The sequence below is a fragment of the Schistocerca americana genome, chromosome 5, assembly GCF_021461395.2.
Source record: "Schistocerca americana isolate TAMUIC-IGC-003095 chromosome 5, iqSchAmer2.1, whole genome shotgun sequence".
NCBI classification, from domain to species: domain Eukaryota; kingdom Metazoa; phylum Arthropoda; class Insecta; order Orthoptera; family Acrididae; genus Schistocerca; species Schistocerca americana.
In genome coordinates, this window is record NC_060123.1 from 444,807,573 (window position 1) to 444,825,271 (window position 17,699).

Below are 17,699 nucleotides of genomic sequence, written 5' to 3' on the forward strand. Positions count from 1 at the left end.
TCTGGTCCTTAAAGAAATGTACTGAGCAACAAAATAATAATGTGTCGTTTATCGCCTAAAAACCACCGGGGTTTGACTTGCCACGCAAAACATACTCAGTGCTGAACAGAATTACAACCCAATACGGCAGAAGTGAGTTTATTTTCCTTTTACACTAATGACGGTAAGCAGCCATCCCCACTTTGTAACTGAGGATAAACACAGACCATCAGAGAAGAATGCCTCGTAAGATATTATGATCAGGTAGAAAAGAAGAACTCTTGCTGGCGAAAAAATAGTTCAAATGGCTCTGAGTACTATGGGACTTAACATCTATGGTCATCAGTCCCCTAGAACTTAGAACTACTTAAACCTAACTAACCTAAGGACATCACACAACACCCAGTCATCACGAGGCAGAGAAAAAGAAGGCAGAAACAGCGTTTGTGAGGCAATAGTTTGTGGACAAACATCCCTGAAATGGACTGGCCTATCCAGAGTTCCGACGTGAACCCAATGGAACATCTGTGGGATGAATTAGAACGACGACCTCATTCCAGACCCCAGCGTCCAAGAAAACACCCTCTTCATGTTTCTTCTCTTGCGGAAGAATTGGCCGGCACTTCTCCACAGTCACCCAGTCATGGACCCCATATTAGTGTCCACTAACAGGTATACGGACACTTTCGATCGGATGGCGTACAGTCAATCAGTCAACGCAAAGAGCCTCATAAAGATCTCCCTCTGACATTGCGGCATGTAGCTTATGCGAATCCATCTCGCCCGTGCGTGTTATCGAATGTAACCTTCACTACTCACCTAAAATTTTCATTTTTTGCGTTACTGTTATAATTACGCCTAACATGTCAGTTTGTTGGCCGATCCATTTGTTTCTTCTCCTTTCTCCTCTAACAATTGTCATTGCCCATTCTGATCGCTGAGCAACCCCCTATTCTTTTGAATGGCTTTCGCATTAAAGCCCATGTCTCATCGCCGTAAGTTAGAACTTTTACACACATTGATCGTAAACTTCCTATTTCAGACCCACTGACCTTTAGTTTTAAAAACTGTAGTGTACCAAAGGCAGTCTAAACCACTTTTATTCTTCTATTTATTTCTTTTCTCGCCCATCCAGTTGTTTTCAGCTGTTGTTAATACAAAATTCCACAAACTAGTTCTATAATTTTATTATTAATTTGTGTAACTTCGTTTTTCATGTTATTTTTTTTCTTACTGTAATTGACATGCAGACCAGATCAGTTACTGTTTGATTACAGTATTAGCGAAAAATCTCTGGAATCAATACATACATCTAAATATCAAACAAAAAACCGCTGTGATGTAGTTGTCCATTGATGTTCAAGCCAGATCTGTAACAGATAGGCCTGGCTGTTAGCTTTAGCACCGCCCACAGGATACGTACGCTGCGAACGCGAGTTATCTTCATTCCCCAGATCCCAGTGCACTCTGACATACCTGCATCTCGAAGAATGAACCAATTAAAATGTGCTGACAGAATCGTAGCAAACAAATATATTGCAATCTGAACTGGAAATGGTCAGAAACGTGGAATAGCGTTGCCCATAAGGAATATGAGACATTCATAAGACCTGGTACAAGGCCAGCCGACATGGAATTACAGTGCCGTGCTTAAAAAGTAATTGATAGGATTCGTACGGGCCACGGCATCTGCGCAGAAAGCCTCAAGCTATTGGATAATGGTTTCATCTTCTCCATGTGATTGTGCCGATTAGACCATCAAAAACATTGTAACAAGCTTAGCAGACGAGCGTACCTTGGAAACCCAGAAGATTTCTTTCAAGTGACAGAGGCAGCTATTGACTGGATTGAAAATTCAGATTTTAATTTTTAGATTTAGTGTTTTAGTTCTTTTTTTAAAAATCATGCCACTGATGTATGACTGTTGCACTTCAGTTTGTATTGCCGTAGGTCTGGCCGGTGCGACAAACTGGACTAACCACTTAAAACAAGCTGTACGAGAAGCAGGATGCCAGGCTGAGACTAACTGGAAGAATCATAAGAAAATTTAAGTGACTCATGTCCGATGCAGTTTGTGAACTGAGTGACCAAAAGCCACGAAAGGCTTGTTCCATTTGACGATCTTCCGCGTATAATGTCCGAAGACGCATAGTTCCCAGCATATCAAATGTAACACAATAATTAGAATTACAGAGTGGATCTTAAAATGTCACACAGACAGTGTTTCCACAAGCGTAAAACGCCGCACAGGAAGACCACAAGTGTTTGACAGATGCAGAGTTATATGGGGTGATTGAGGAGTTTCTGTGACTCGGACGGACGTAGATTTGAATGTGGGGCGTCACCAACCCATTCTTACAAGGAGTATACGGAGACAGATGCACTGCGTAGGCTTCATCAGCTTACGACCAACTCTTATGACAATGCCTTCCTATGGCTTTTTGCCTAGTTCGACAAATTCTTTACCAAAGCTCGAGACAGCTACGTAGATGTTGATCTGACCACCATAGCAACAGACACGTTGTACACTACGACGCTGTTTACTGTTAAACGTTCCGAGAGTGGACGTTTCTAAAAGTAGCGGGAAACCTATTTCCTCTCCCATACGTTCTAGAAAGTGACGTGTAGGGAAAAACCTGAGGAATTCGACCTTATATGGAATGAAACCAACAGCTGTTCTTCCCGCGCAGCATTTGCGAGTGAAATTGGAAGGAACAGTAGTGATGTAACAAGTAACCATCGCCACTAGCCCTAATGTAGCTTGGTGGAGTGTAGACACAAATGTAAATCATCGTTCTTGTTGTGTTTCCAGTTCGAATACTGATTTTGTGCAGCTCTCCACGCTGTCTAATCTGTATACTCCCCCCCCCCTCTCTCTCTCTCTCTCTCTCTCTCTCTCTCTCTCTCTCTCTCTCTCTCTCTCTCTCTCTCTCTCTCTCTCTCTCACACACACACACACACACTCACTCACTCACTCACTCACTCACTCACTCACACACACACACACACACACACACACACTCACACACTCACTCACTTCCGGTGATCACCAAATTGACGATTCCTTGATATTTCAGGACTTACCCGTCTATTGAACCCTATTTTAGTCAATCAGTGCCATAAATTCCCTATTTCCATTGAGGACCCTTTCATTTTTATCTCATCTATCCACTTAATCTTCAACATTCTCTTGCAGTACCATATTTCAAAAAGCTTCTGTTCTCTTCTTATCTGAACAGTTCATCGTCCGTTTTCACTTTTCGTGCTTTCAGGAAAGGCTAACATTTAAATTGATATTCGTTGTTCCCAAACGTTTCTTTTTCTTGCTATTGGCACACTGTATCTTAGTCTCTCTACTTCAGCCGTTGCCAGTTACTTTAATGCCCAAGTAGCAAAACTATACTACATATGTGTCACTTCCTAAGCTAATTCCCCCAGTACGACTGATTTAATTCGTCCAAATTCCCATCTCTTCAAGACACACTCAATTTCGCTGAAGTATCCTTCCAAGTTCTTGATAGTCTCTGACAGAAGTACAGTACCATCGCCAAATTTCATTGTTTTAATTTTTTCTCAGCTGCAAGGACTGATAACTAAGCATGGTTACTACACATGGGTTATCTCGGCCAAGTCACTGACGCCAAGAGTATTGGAGACAAAGTAATAGGCGTTGCGATCCGGAGTCCGTGGAAACAAGCCAAGGTCGCAGTCATTTGGATTTGGTCCGAGTTGATGGAGCGCAATGGAGTACTGAAGAGCAGGCGGGCCCCTTTGTGAGATGCAAAGTGGACGTGTGACGTCACCGCCCTCCGCCTGGCCTTGTCCTGCTACACGGCCACAATACGACCTTCACCTCGCCCCGTCACGTCTACACTCGGCTCGGCGGCAGTTTGTACACGCTCCACGACACTCCCAAGTATATATTCACTTTCATTTTTCGACGTGAAACGTCTCACTTCTGCTACTTCAAAGGCGAGAGGAGGGAGGGGGAATATGTCCCAAAGGAAACGGTTGGCGACACGAAAAATAAAGAGTGTTTCAAAAAGAATATCGGTACTTCAATGCCATGTAGGTGTACTAACTTCGGGTTAAACTGAAAAAATATACAAGAAAATGTAGTTCCAACAGTATGTTCTACACATGCTCACTGTGAGCACAATTTGTAGATAGTCACATATTCAGAAAGGTCTTGTCATAACAAATCGGCAAGTCTACAGATATGACGTTTAAATCCTATTCCTAAGGTCAGCAAGCTTAGCTGGAACCACAGGTGGACATGCGAAATCTTTTGTAACTCCTCTTCCACCCCCCCCCCCCCCCCCCAAGAGTGATCTAAAATCGGGTGATTTTGGAGACCACAGTAAACAAAGCGGTCCTTTGAGACCTTCCGACGGCTGATATAAACGTCAATCAATCCCCATACTCACTGAATACCTGGGAAGCATGCATACTGAATGATCTGAAATGGAACTGACAATCTAATCGTAAGAAAGACACAAGCCAGTCACAGTGAACTCATCTGACCACTACAGAATGCAAGTATGAGGGCGAAGGCGAGAGTGGCCGGCCACTGGTCTTAACAGCAAGTGCTGCGAGTGAATGGAACAATTTGTTTGCAAAAGAGACAGCACATACCATCGACATTTACACTGTTGTGCAGAATATTCAGTACAATACAGAAACGGGGGCACGGAATCAAACGAAACGAAACGCAACTTCTCTGAAAGAATACCGGCGACCAGAAGTCATTTCTACGAAAACATCCCCGAAAAGCGTTGTAGCTATTGTCGGATTTACGCTATATATCTCGCGAAAAGCTCGTTAAATTAGAGACACAGATGACTACCACCGGTCTTTCTTCCCGTGAACCACGTGCGACTGGAGCAGGAAATGGAGTGAATCGACTGATGCACATAAAGACGAAGTAAGCTTCCAATGGTTCAAATGGCTCTAACCACTATGGGACTTAACATCGGAGGTCATCAGCCCCTAGAACTTAGAACTACTTAAACCTAAATAACCTAAGGACATCAGACACATCCATGACCGAGGCAGGATTCGAACCTGCGACCGTAGCAGTCGCGCGGTTCCAGACTGAAGCGCCTGGAACCGCTCGGCCACAGCGGCTGGCATGAAGCTTCCCCAGACAGCGTAAGGCGGCTCGAAGAGTATAGGAACAGATAGTTTGTTGATTGGTGACAATTAGGACTTGGTAGTCAGGTGTGTGTGTGTGTGGGGGGGGGGGGGGGGGGGGGGTGAATACGACGGTTAGTCAACGGTGTAATTATGAGATTGAAAAAAAATGAAGTCACGTAATTAATTTTTTGTATGCATCCAAGGTCCAAGATATTTCAGCCGACAACCGTTCCACCAACATTGCTGCTGATGATATCGGCAACAATATTGAACATCTTATAGTACAGTGGTTATGTGGCGCAGCCGCTTCCAGTGTGGCCAGTCAAATCTGAATGCTAAGATCGAAGTGGCTGTCCGTCTCTATGTGAAGAATCGGGAATGGCAAGAGATGTGGAGACCCTGACGCTTGTAGGCGATAGTGAAAAACTGAAGTGCGTCGTGGATCAGTTCTCAGCACCTTGAAAGACATTTTGACCGTGGCAAAGGCCAATACCTCCTTTGTTTCGTGACTATTTAAATCCATTGAAAAACCTGTCGAAGTGAGCTATCAGTGGAAACGCGTGGATTCACTATCGTTGGAAAGGGCGGAGACTCAACCATCTTTGGACAAGGTGATTTCTGTTCGTCATGGTATTACGTCAAGGTATTACGACCGTAAGGAGCTAACTGTCGCACTGGCATACTACCAGAATCTCTTGGCGAGGTTACTGGAGGCTATCAGAACCAAACACAGCGGAAAATTCTCGAAGGGAAGATTTTGCACAGCACTGAGCTCATACTGAAGGAAAAAAAAGTTCAAATGGCTCTGAGCACTATGGGACTTAACATCTGAGGTTATCAGTCCCCTAGAACTTACAACTACTTAAACCTAACTAACCTAAGGACATAACACACATCCATGCCCGAGGCAGTATTCGAACCTGCGACCGTAGCAGTCACGCGATTCCGGACTGATGCGCCTAGAACCGCTCGGCCACCGTGGCCGGCCTCACTGTGCACAGGACAGCACACATGCTGCTCCTTTCGGTGTCAAATCTTGGATCGTCCTTCGTATTCTCCTGACATGGTACCTAGCTATTATTTCCTCGTTCTTCGGATGAAGAAACCACTCCCTCGTGAGAATTTACGGCAAGCCGAAGAGGTGGTTTTCGTGGTGAAGCGTTTCCTTGACAAGAAAAATGCAGAATTCTACAACCGAGGTCTCTGTCAAGTCATCCATCGTTGGAGAAAATGTGTCGCATGGACTTGTGACCATACAGAGAAAGACTAAGTTTCAAGTTGACAGCTTTACTTTTTCGAGGTGATAATTGAAGCTTTATGATGTTCCCGATATGGTAGAAACAGACGCGAGGCTGACCCATAACAGTGGACGCTGTTTTCGAGGCATCTGAATGAATAGGCACGGCGGGTAGCCGGCTAGCTGTGGTCGCCAGTGCCTGTGGCGACTTGGCCGCCTCCCGCTTCCGGCAGCGGGGCAGAGCGGAGAGGAGCGCGTGGGCGCGTTCCGTGTCCCACGTCTGGCGTCTGGCGCCAGGCCCGGCCGCGGGGCGGCGTTGCCAGCCAGGACCCCCTGTCCTGTCCCCGTCTCTGGCCGACGAATCCACGCGGCGACAAATTCCAAACTCCCTGTGGCCGATGCTTAAAGCCCGTCCCACACGAGCCGTTTCCTGCTCGAATTCGCTCACATCGTATAAGTATTCAGAACTAACACTGTAAAATGTAAACTTTCACGCCGGAATTGTCGCAGTTAATAAAATATTCCGGGCTGTTTTGCTGTCGTCGAAGGGATTCCACTTTTGAACCCGACGTTTAATCCCCATCCGTGGAGGACATTTTCAAGGGGGATCGTAGCTTAGTTGAACGTCCGATACACACTCTGACTCGTTACTGACTGCAGCAAAGTTCCGCTTCCGCGAGCTACCGTGCAGTGGCGTGACGTCATGTTTTGTATACGCGAGCGCAATTGGCCGTTGTCGACTGCCGTCGTCCGCTGTTACTATCACCGCATGGTGGAAGGCTGGTACACACATCTTCTTCAGCACCGGAATCCAAATTTCATTCAATTTCACGCTCTCCTCCTTCCTATTGACATTCCTGGGGCGTTTCACAATTTCTATGGCCTCTCTGTATAGGCTTTCGTGGTATCCGCTTGTGCCTGCCACTACTTGAGTCCAATCGAAATGAATGTGGTGATATCCTGATTGTAAAGCATGTTCCGTCATAGCCGATCTGCCAGTCTTCCCTTTTCTGCAATTGCCCTTGTGCTCTTCGAGTCGTTTTTTGACAGTTCGTACAGACGTGGGTACTACAAAAAGACCTCAGCTCAGATATTTGAGGCACCAGGGAATCGTCACTTACGTAACAGGGGGGACAAATGGGACAAATGGTTCAAATGGCTCTGAGCACTATGGGACTTAACATCTGAGGTCATCAGTCCCCTACAACGCAGAACTACTTAAACCTAACTAACCTAAGGACATTACACACAGCCATGCGCGAGGCAGGATTCGAATCTGCGACCCTAGCAGTCGTGCGGTTCCGGACTGAAGCGCCTAGAGCCGCTCGGCCACCGCGGCCGGCCCAACAGGGGGAAATGACTGAAGTAAAAATTGTAGAGGGAGACCAACGCTTCAATCTCCTAAGCAGGTTCAGATGCACATAGGGTGTAGTAGATCCGCAGTTAAAACACTACAATAAGATAACAAGGGCGGAGAGATGCATCAACGTCTGACGACATCAATTTCGTTAATTACAATAGGTACGGCCAACCTTTGGTGACCCACTTAAGCTTGCAGGCGGTCTTGTCACGCGACGCGGCAGCACCGCTCCTCACACAAAGTCACAACTACTGCGTCTGTGGCGTTACTCTTTATGGAGTAGTAGTAGTTGTTGTCTTCAGTCCTGAGACTGGTTTGATGCAGCCCTCCATTCTACTCTATCCTGTGCAAGCTGCTTCATCTCCCAGTACGTACTGCAGCCTGCATCCTTCTGAATCTGTTTAGTGTATTCATCTCTTGGTCTCCCTCTACGATTTTTACCCTCCACGCTGCCCTCCTTGATGCCTCAGAACATGTCCTACCAACCGATCCCTTCTTCTAGTCAAGTTGTGTCACAAACTCCTCCCCAATTCTATTCAATACCTCATCATTAGCTATGTGATCTACCCATCTAATCTTCAGCATTCTTCTGTAGTACCACATTTAGAAAGCTTCTATTCTCTTCTTGTCTAAACTATTTATCGTCCATGTTTCACTTCCGTACATGGCTACACTCCATACAAATACTTTGAGAAACGACTTCCTGACAAATCTATACTGGATGTTAGCAAATTTCTCTTCTTCAGAAACGCTTTCCTTGCCATTGCCAGTCTACGTTTTATATCCTCTCTACTTCGACCATCATCAGTTACTTTGCTCCCCAAATAGCAAAACTCCTTTACTACCTTAAGTGTCTCATTTCCTAATCTAATTCCCTCAGCATCACCCGATTTAATTCGACTACATTCCATTATCCTCGTTTTGCTTTTGTTGATGTTCATCTTATATCCTTTCAAGACACCGTCCATTCCGTTCAACTGCTCTTCAAGGTCCTGTGCTGTCTCTGACAAAATTACAATGTCTTCGGCGAGCCTCAAAATTTTTATTTCTTCTCCATGGATTTTAATACTTATCCCGAGTTTTTCTTTTGTTTCCTGAGTTAACACACCGATATGAATGGCACCCCTTTCCCATCACGTCACGGCAACAACTAAGACTCAAAACACGCGGTTTGGAGAGTACATTCGTTTTATGTTCACTTCATCTTCAGAGGTTTAAATTTATTTAAGTGTCAAGAACATTGATTCTCCACTTACAACGTTAAAAACTTAAAATCATACAATGCCGTTACTACAGAAACAAAGTTCATGACAGGTAAGTAAACGCAAACATCTGAAGATACATTGTCAGTAACCTTGAATTATCATGAAAACTAAACGCCTACAAAAATAGCTGGTTGCAACCACTTAGCTCCAGTTTCAACAGCTGTCGTGTTCTAATACGTTCATAACGGCAAATAATTGTTTACTAATGTTAATACGAGAACGTATATAAAAACAAAATTTGACAATAAGGTAGGGTTATCCACATGTGAACTACAACGTCAAAAACTTTAATTGCGCAATATGCAGCTACATATTCACCGTGAAAGCTACTGAACAGTGCTTGGCGGAGGGTATTTTATATCTGATTTACCTGAAGCCCGTCCTGTCCGATTCGTGGATTGAGTGAGGGGAAAGATGATCATCTCTACGCGCACCTTTAACTTGCCAATCTTATTCCAGTCGTTCCAGCGCGATAGATCGCGTAGGGAGTAGAATTTTCGCAGTCATCATCGAATACCGGTTCTTGAAAATGTACAGTACCAAGTTTAGTGAGAACAACACCGAATTCTTTTCAAACATTTCTGTTTTAAGGTCTCTGAACATTTCTGATACACTTTTGTACGGGTAACACCGAAAGCGCGTCTTTTTATTCGTTCGATGCCTGCTGTCATGTTTACTGGAGTAGGAATCCTAATGGTAGAGCACTGCTTTATCATTAGCCGCGCTAGCGTCTAGTAACCTGGTTTCTTTATAAATTCACTGCATAATGACGGGACGCTGCCTACGTCTTCCATTGCATTCCCTACACTGACTTTACGTGTTCCTCATACACTCCAAGACAAAAAACGACACACCACGTAGTTATGAAAATTGGATGCAAATTGATATTCGTACACGTGTACTCCTTAATTGTTTTAATGCGTGTTACAAACAGTAAATACCGTTTTGTTTACATGCATATCGGTAGCTATGCAAAAGATTATGACTCGTCGATGTTTGAACAGACGCAGCTGTGAAAATTAATAGAAAGCAGTTCAAAAAACTACCTGAAGAGAAGTGGCTAACAGGGACAAAAAGTCAAAGGTGCGACTTCTTCGGTCGGTGATGCAGCATTTGGACTACATAAACATCTACTAAGGCCTTATGCTTGAACACATTGAACATTCGACAAGCAAATTTTCAACTTTCGATTGCCCCGAGCAAGAATTGCGCAACATGCACTTTTGGTATCCTCAGCATCAAATGGAGAATACTCGACCATTAAATGTTTAACTACAACTTGCTGACGACATTGCAAAGACTGCGATATTCTTCATAATTATGTTAGAGATAGAGCTGGATAAAAGGTTGAGGATACAACATCAATTCTAGGGATGGAAGATATTTAAGGAAGGAATATAACAAGCGTAGGCCCTAAAGCAAACAATTTGAGAAACATCCTATGTTAATATTTTGTTTCTAGTGTAGGAAGCGTTTCCTCGCAGATGTCCAAGACATAAGGACATTTCGAAAGGCGTGACGTCGGCAACAGATAATCGGCTACTTTCGTACTGAACACAAGCATCCCAATCAGAACTTTTTCTCCTCTACTATTTTATCACTAGAAGTAAGTTGCAAGGATAATAAAACTTTTAAAAAAACCTGATACTGTTACTGATTTTCCAGTAACATTTATTAGCAAACAAAACACTTCACGATTGAAACAAATAAAGCATGCAGTGTAAATATTCCGTGGACGCTACAAAGTGTGAAAACTATTTCTTCCAGAAGCTCTGAATCGAATTTCTTCTAACACATATCTGTGAAGATACGTATTAAATTACCAAACGCATCTCTTTCTTTTTCGTCCAACACATCAAAGTCGCTACAAATTCCCAGGCAAATTCCACGCCAAGCCTTTCTGGTAGGGCCCCGGCCCTTGAATATGTCTAGGTGTTATTCCGCAAAACAGGACATGCTTGGATTAATGAAATTAAATTTTCATTATCCGTATTATTGACGTTTGCGACAGGAAAAAAAACAGTAACTGTGTACACTCACGAAAGCTTAACTCATACTGATCGAAACTACTCTCGACGGCATAAAAACCGCTCTGGAAGCTAGAAAAACCGCAGTATGTATAACCACGCATTTGGTAACGTTCGCCACTAGTTGGGCGTCAGTGGCAGCCCACGGTCTCACAGGTGCTATTGATGGAAAATTTACCGCTAGTTTGCTTTTCGCCTTGATGTGCAAACTCTACTCTACTTTAGTGCATTACTGTTGGAACGGCGGCGAAGGGCAGTTGACCGCGGAGGAGAAATCCGCCGTGCGTGCAACCGGCCTACTGTGAGGTGGTGGATGTAGACTGTTTGACGTCTACGCTGGTGCGTGCTGTGCGATGTGGTGGCCACAGTGTGGAGTGTGCCCGCCATATGGCAGAACTACACTGGGACGCCAGCTGCGTCTGGGCGGGTCAAGACGGGGCCAAGCGAGGGGAGCAGACGAGAGGAGAAGAGCAGCTGTTGAGGTTGCCCCGCCCTGCCTCTGCCTAGCTCAGACCACACTCCCCTATCCTCGCAGCGAAGCATGCTTCCCGCCAACAGCCCGGCTCTCAATCCTTGCTTCCGCTATCTACATTCTCAGTTCAGCAGATGCAACACTAATGTTGTCCTCACACGGGATGTTTTAAACTGAAGCAGGCAAACTTGGTTGATGGAGGCTCTGGAACGCACAACTACATCACACGCAACGTGTTGCCCATCCCGATTTGACCGCAACGCTCTCCAGCGACAGTTGTCGCCTATAAAGGGTGTCTTAAAAAAACTGTCACATATTCCTATAGAAGCTAGTATTGGTCAGTGCTAGAACATAAGTTCCTACAATTATATGACCGGAAACCAATAGCTGTTGAGATACGGGCCAATCTGTTCTCCCATTCCCATCTGTCTGTTCAGCAGTTCTCTCACGGGACGATGCAGCTAACGTTGACGTGGTCGCGAACGGGACAACCGACCCCACGAGGTCGCGCCGTCGACACACGGAACGAGCAGGTTAACGTGGTTTTTCGCTCTCAGCGCTCTCCAGCGGCCGTTGACGGCTTTGTACAGCTCGCAAGCAACACCTTTTCTTTACGAAAACGGACGCGCGGAAAATAGCTGCATTAACTCTGTTAGCTATTGCCGAAGAAGAGCAAACAAAATCACGAAGATGATTATGGCCTTCCTGATGGCTTTAACAGCGAATTGCTTGTAGACACTACAGAATGCTGTACAACGATCTGTGACACAATTAAACGGTCATCCCCATTTTCAGTTTTAAATTGAATACAGTTAAGGGATAGTGTCAAATGATAACATCCTTATTCCCGACGTTGCATTGACCACCAACACTCTGAAATAACGTACTTTATCACAGATTTCTAGATCGAGATTCGTTTCGTAATTTCATTCGAATGGAAGAGAATTTTTTGAAGCTGCTCACCGTCACTGGAAAAAAATGAAAGCATGAGCCAGTCCATAAACCCTGAATAGTTATATACATTTTACAGGAAGTTTCGTAATACCAAATGGGCCCAGAGTGGAACTAGTGTCTACTGTCACAGGTATACCGACACTGACGTTATCTGGCCACGAAGGAAACATACCAGTCGTTGGCGTTTGCAACAAGAATTTCAGCAAATACACACATCAAAAAAAGTTTTGCATCACCCGTTCCGAGAGTTCCGGAACACGTACAGAAGATTGGAATAAAGATCAACATTATTTCCACCCTTTTTATTGCTCACCACACACTGAATGCTATACCACCATACAACGAGACCTTCAGAGGTGGTGGTCCAGATTGCTATACACACACCAGTACCTCTAATACACAGTAGCACGCCGTCTTGCATTGAGGCATGCCTGTATTCGTCGTGGCATACTATCCACAAGTTTATAAAGGCACTGTTGGTCCAGATTGCCCATTCCTCAACGGCAATTCGGCGTTGATCCCTCAAAGTGGTTGGTGGGTCACATCGAGCATAAACAGCCATTTTCAATCCATCCCAGGCATGATCGATAAGGTTCATGTCTGGAGAACATGCTGGCCACTCTAGTCGAGCGATGTCGTTATCCTGAAGGAAGTCATTCACTAGATGTGCACGGTGGGGGCGCGAATTGTCGTCCGTGAAGACGAATGCCTCGCCAATATGCTGCCGATATGGTTGCACTATCGGTCGGAGGTTGGCATTCACGTATCGTACAGCCGTTATGGCATTTTCCATGACCAACAGCGGCGTACGTCGGCCCCACTTAGTGCCACCCCAAAACAGCAGGGAACCTCCACGTTCCTGCACTCGCTGGACAGTGTGTCTAAGGCGTTCAGCCAGACCGGGTTTCCTCCAAACACGTCTCCGACAATTGTCTGGTTGAAGGCATATGCGACACTCATCGGTGAAGAGAACGTGATGCCAATCCTTAGCAGTCCATTTGGCATGTTGTTGCGCCCATCTGTACCGCGCTGCATGGTGTCGTGCTTGCAAAGATGGACCTCGCCGTGGACGTCGGGAGTGAAGTTGCGCATCATGCAGCCTATTGTGCACAGTTTGAGTTATAACAGGACGTCTTGTGGCTGCACGAAAAGCATTATTTAGCATGGTGGCGCTGCTTCAGGGTTCCTCCGAGCCATAATCCGTTGGTAGCGGTCATCCACTGCAGTAATAGCCCTTGGGCGGCCTGAGCGAGGCATGTCATCGACAGTTCCTGTCTCTCTGTATTTCCTCCATGTCCGGACATCATCGCTTTGGTTCACTTCCAGATGCCGGGCCACTTCCCTTGTTGAGAGACCTTCCTTGCACAAAGTAACAATGCGGACGCGATCGAACCGCGGTATTGACTGTCAATGCATGGTTGAACTACGGAAAATAGGATGCGTGTACCTCCTTCCTGGTGGAATGACTAGAACTGATCGGCTGTCGGACCCCCTCCGTCTTATAGGCGCTGCTCATGCAGGGTTGTTTACATCTTTGAGCGGGTTTAGTAACATCACTGAACAGTCAAAGGGACTGTGTCTGTGATACAATATCCGCAGTCAAAGTTTATCTTCCGGGGTTCTGGGAAGTGGGGTGATGCAGAACTTTTTTTAATGTGTGTACATTACTTATTACAAATAATAGACTTTTGAGATATTACTTCTATTAAATGAATAAGATACAACCACAATCTTTGAGAAAACAGAAAGTCAAACATAGTTTGAAACATGTAGACGCGAAACTGCTACCTCCTCCTTCAAAACATTTGAAGCTCACGACGCTACTGACTGCGCTACAGTTTCAACATAACAGCAGGACCTCCGCATATGGCATACACTGTATCCACAACTGTTATTATTTGATATTTAATGTGCAAATTATTTTAAAAAGATACTCTTTTGGTAGACCATCATTGTGCGTAACATTGGAATGGCATACTTTCGTAGCACTCAAGTTCTAATACCAAAACCATCACCTACAGGAAACCATTGCTTACTAATATGTAATTTCATGTCATTTTATCGTAAGAAATCGTATCTAAAGCGATGAGTTTTCCAGGATCCTCAGTTTGCTGCTGCTTTGTAACAGTTTATACAGGGTGTTACAAAAAGGTACGGCCAAAATTTCAGGAAACATTCCTCACACACAAATAAAGAAAAGATGTTATGTGGACATGTGTCCGGAAATGCTTAATTTCCATGTTAGAGCTCATTTTAGTTTCTTCCACCTACGCTCAATGGAGCACGTTATCATGATTTCATACGGGATACTCTACCTGTGCTGCTAGAACAAGTGCCTTTACAAGTACGACACAACATGTGGTTCATGCACGATGGAGCTCCTGCACATTTCAGTCGAAGTGTTCGTACGCTTCTCAACAACAGATTCGGTGACCGATGGATTGGTAGAGGCGGACCAATTCCATGGCCTCCACGCTCTCCTGACCTCAACCCTTTTGGACGGCTGTGATACAATACATTCTCCAGGGCTGCATCAGCGCATCAGGGATTCCATGCGACGGAGGGTGGATACATGTATCCTCGCTAACGGAGGACATTTTGAATATTTCCTGTAACAAAGTGTTGAAGTCACGCTGGTAGGTTCTGTTGCTGTGTGTTTCCATTCCATGATTAATGTGATTTGAAGAGAAGTAATAAAATGAGCTCTAACATGGAAAGTAAGCGTTTCCGGACACATGTCCACATAACATATTTTCTATCTTTGTGTGTGAGGAATGTTTCCTGAAAGCTTGGCCGTACCTTTTTGTAACACTCTGTATTCATACCATGTACCCTATGAGAAAGAAATCCTCCCCCCCCCCCCCCAAATACGATGTTTAACGGCATCGAATATGGCGGCTCCTATGTTCTGCTTGTGACGTAAAAGAATGTCGCAACTCATTGGTTGCGTTGGAAATACTTGACATGCCAGGTTCTTTATTTCACGCTCCTCAGTATACTGGAACGTGGAATTCCACGCTGTGACGTCACCAGCTCTCCGCCCACGTGCGTCTTTATGACTCGAGAGATGTCGGCTTTACCTAGAAGCAGATACTACATGCTATGCTGCACTTGTTTAGCACGCATGCTAACACATTCTTCAGTCCATCATAGTGAATCACGTACACACTCAAATAAACGAGGCTCCATTCGCATTACGTTACACTCACTGGTTCCACGTCTGCACATTGTCGATGAAATTTGTATACATCAGTGCTTTTAAATGTCCCCATCGCCAGAAATACAACGGTCCAGGTCCGGTAAGCGCGAAGGCAAAGCTACCAGGCCACCTCGACCAATCCATCGCCCATACTTTGCGGTGGGGTAATCTTACACGACCCGCTGAAAATGGGGTGGTGCGCCGTCATGCATATATCAAAAAATGGTTCAAATTGCTCTGAGCACTATGAGACTCAACTTCTGAGGTCATCAGTCCCCTAGAACTTAGTACTACTTAAACCTAACTAACCTAAGAACATCACACACGTCCATGCCCGAGGCAGGATCCGAACCTGCGACCGCAGCGTCGCGCTGTTCCAGACTGTAGCACCTAGAACTGCTCGGCCACTCCTGCCGGCCACGCAGATATCACATTTGTTGTCTTCCTGCAAATGTAACGTTCTCCAATAGCGATGGTAATTCATCGCGTATAAATAAGATAAATCGATGATAAAAAGCTATTAATATGTTTGGTAAAGTCTATGGGGTTATGAGTCTGTCACCGACAATTTCTGCCCATACGCCTTCACTGAAAAGATCGTGATGGTTCACCTCCATGATTTTCTTTTTTAAGTTTCTATGGGACCAAACTGCTGAGGTCATCCATCGGTCCCTAGGCTTATACACTACTGAATCTATCTTTAACTTACGCTAACAGGCCGTATCTCAGAAAGTAATGGTTTCTGGACATGTAATTTTCCGAAGTTTTCTTTTAGTTTATACCACTACTTCTTCCTTAGGACTAAGTGATACTTTTTTGCTAACATCTGTATATTATGCGAAACACCACACACAGTTTGCTTACATTAAATGGATGGGCATAAAATATGTATGATTCAAGGGGAAAGAAAGAATGTGTAATAAACAACGTAATGCGGCGAAGGCATACCGTTTATGACTGGATTACTTGCTGAAAACGAGCCGAAGGGGTTTTTGTCCTAGATACGAGTGTGTAAGGCATATTGTTGATATAGGATACAGCAGTTATGCCGAAATGAAGAGGGCATCTGGCATGAGTCAGGAATGGAGCGCTGTAGCAACCTAGCCTTAGATGGACAACTGAAACGGAAACCATAGAGTTAGTGCCGTAATGACTCATCTGCAGCTACGTAAGCAGACAAACTGAACGGATAACTTGAGTCTGAAGAATAAATCAAACATTGCTGAACGAGGTATTTAATTTTTTATATAAATAATGACCATTGGGAATGTTATCTGTAACTGTTACTTCTTCTTCTTCTTCTTCTTCTTCCTTCTTCTTCTTAGTGGAAAGAAAATTCGCATGGAGAACAATGATCGCTCTATCGTCACAAGTCAATAAAACTTAGCGACATGTTGATGTTTTTAACGCAGGACCGGGTCCTATTCCGCACCCGCCACATCCATATTCAGGTTTTCAATACCGCAGACCTTCGCTTTTTCAGTCCGAGCTTCTGACCCGTCTCTAACGCTCCCGCCATCGACAGGACGTGAAAGCCTTATCTTCCTGCGTGTCTGTAGAGAGGGCTGAGTGCACGAGACGAAACGTGACCTCTTCTGTGACAGCAGAAGCGTCTTAAGCCTTGCCCTAGCGCTTCGCAGACAAAAACACGCTTCCTCGATTACCGAGCCGTAAAACTATACTAACCTCTAGAAGTTCCACTGCAACTCTATCTTCTTTCACCATCTGAACTAAATGACTCTGCGGCAGATAGTGTGTACTCTGAATTCCGTCGATGGCGTCTACGGCCCACTAAAAATAATTACTGCCCCAGCATGGCGCTCAGCTTTCAGATAACAGAGCGACTCTTGTTAGCTACCGATAAAGGTTATTAAAGTGATAATGGATCGATTCCGGAGGCAATAACACGTTCGTTACTGACGTGGCCAGCGGCTAACGGGAACCTCAGGCCATTTCCACTCGGTGCTGCACGAGCAGTCAGTAATAAGAGGGCTGCCTACAGGAGAATTAACGTCAACAGAGAGAACTGTTCACAGCGTACGTAAACAGCATGCACAATCCACATGACGC

At 44.9% G+C, this 17,699-nt stretch overlaps 1 protein-coding gene across 1 annotated transcript in view; it reads right to left on the bottom strand.

The window, feature by feature from the left end:
• Window positions 1-17,699, bottom strand: part of LOC124616422 (septin-7) — a 232,750-nt gene that overhangs the window by 189,397 nt on the left and 25,654 nt on the right. The window lies entirely within an intron of this gene.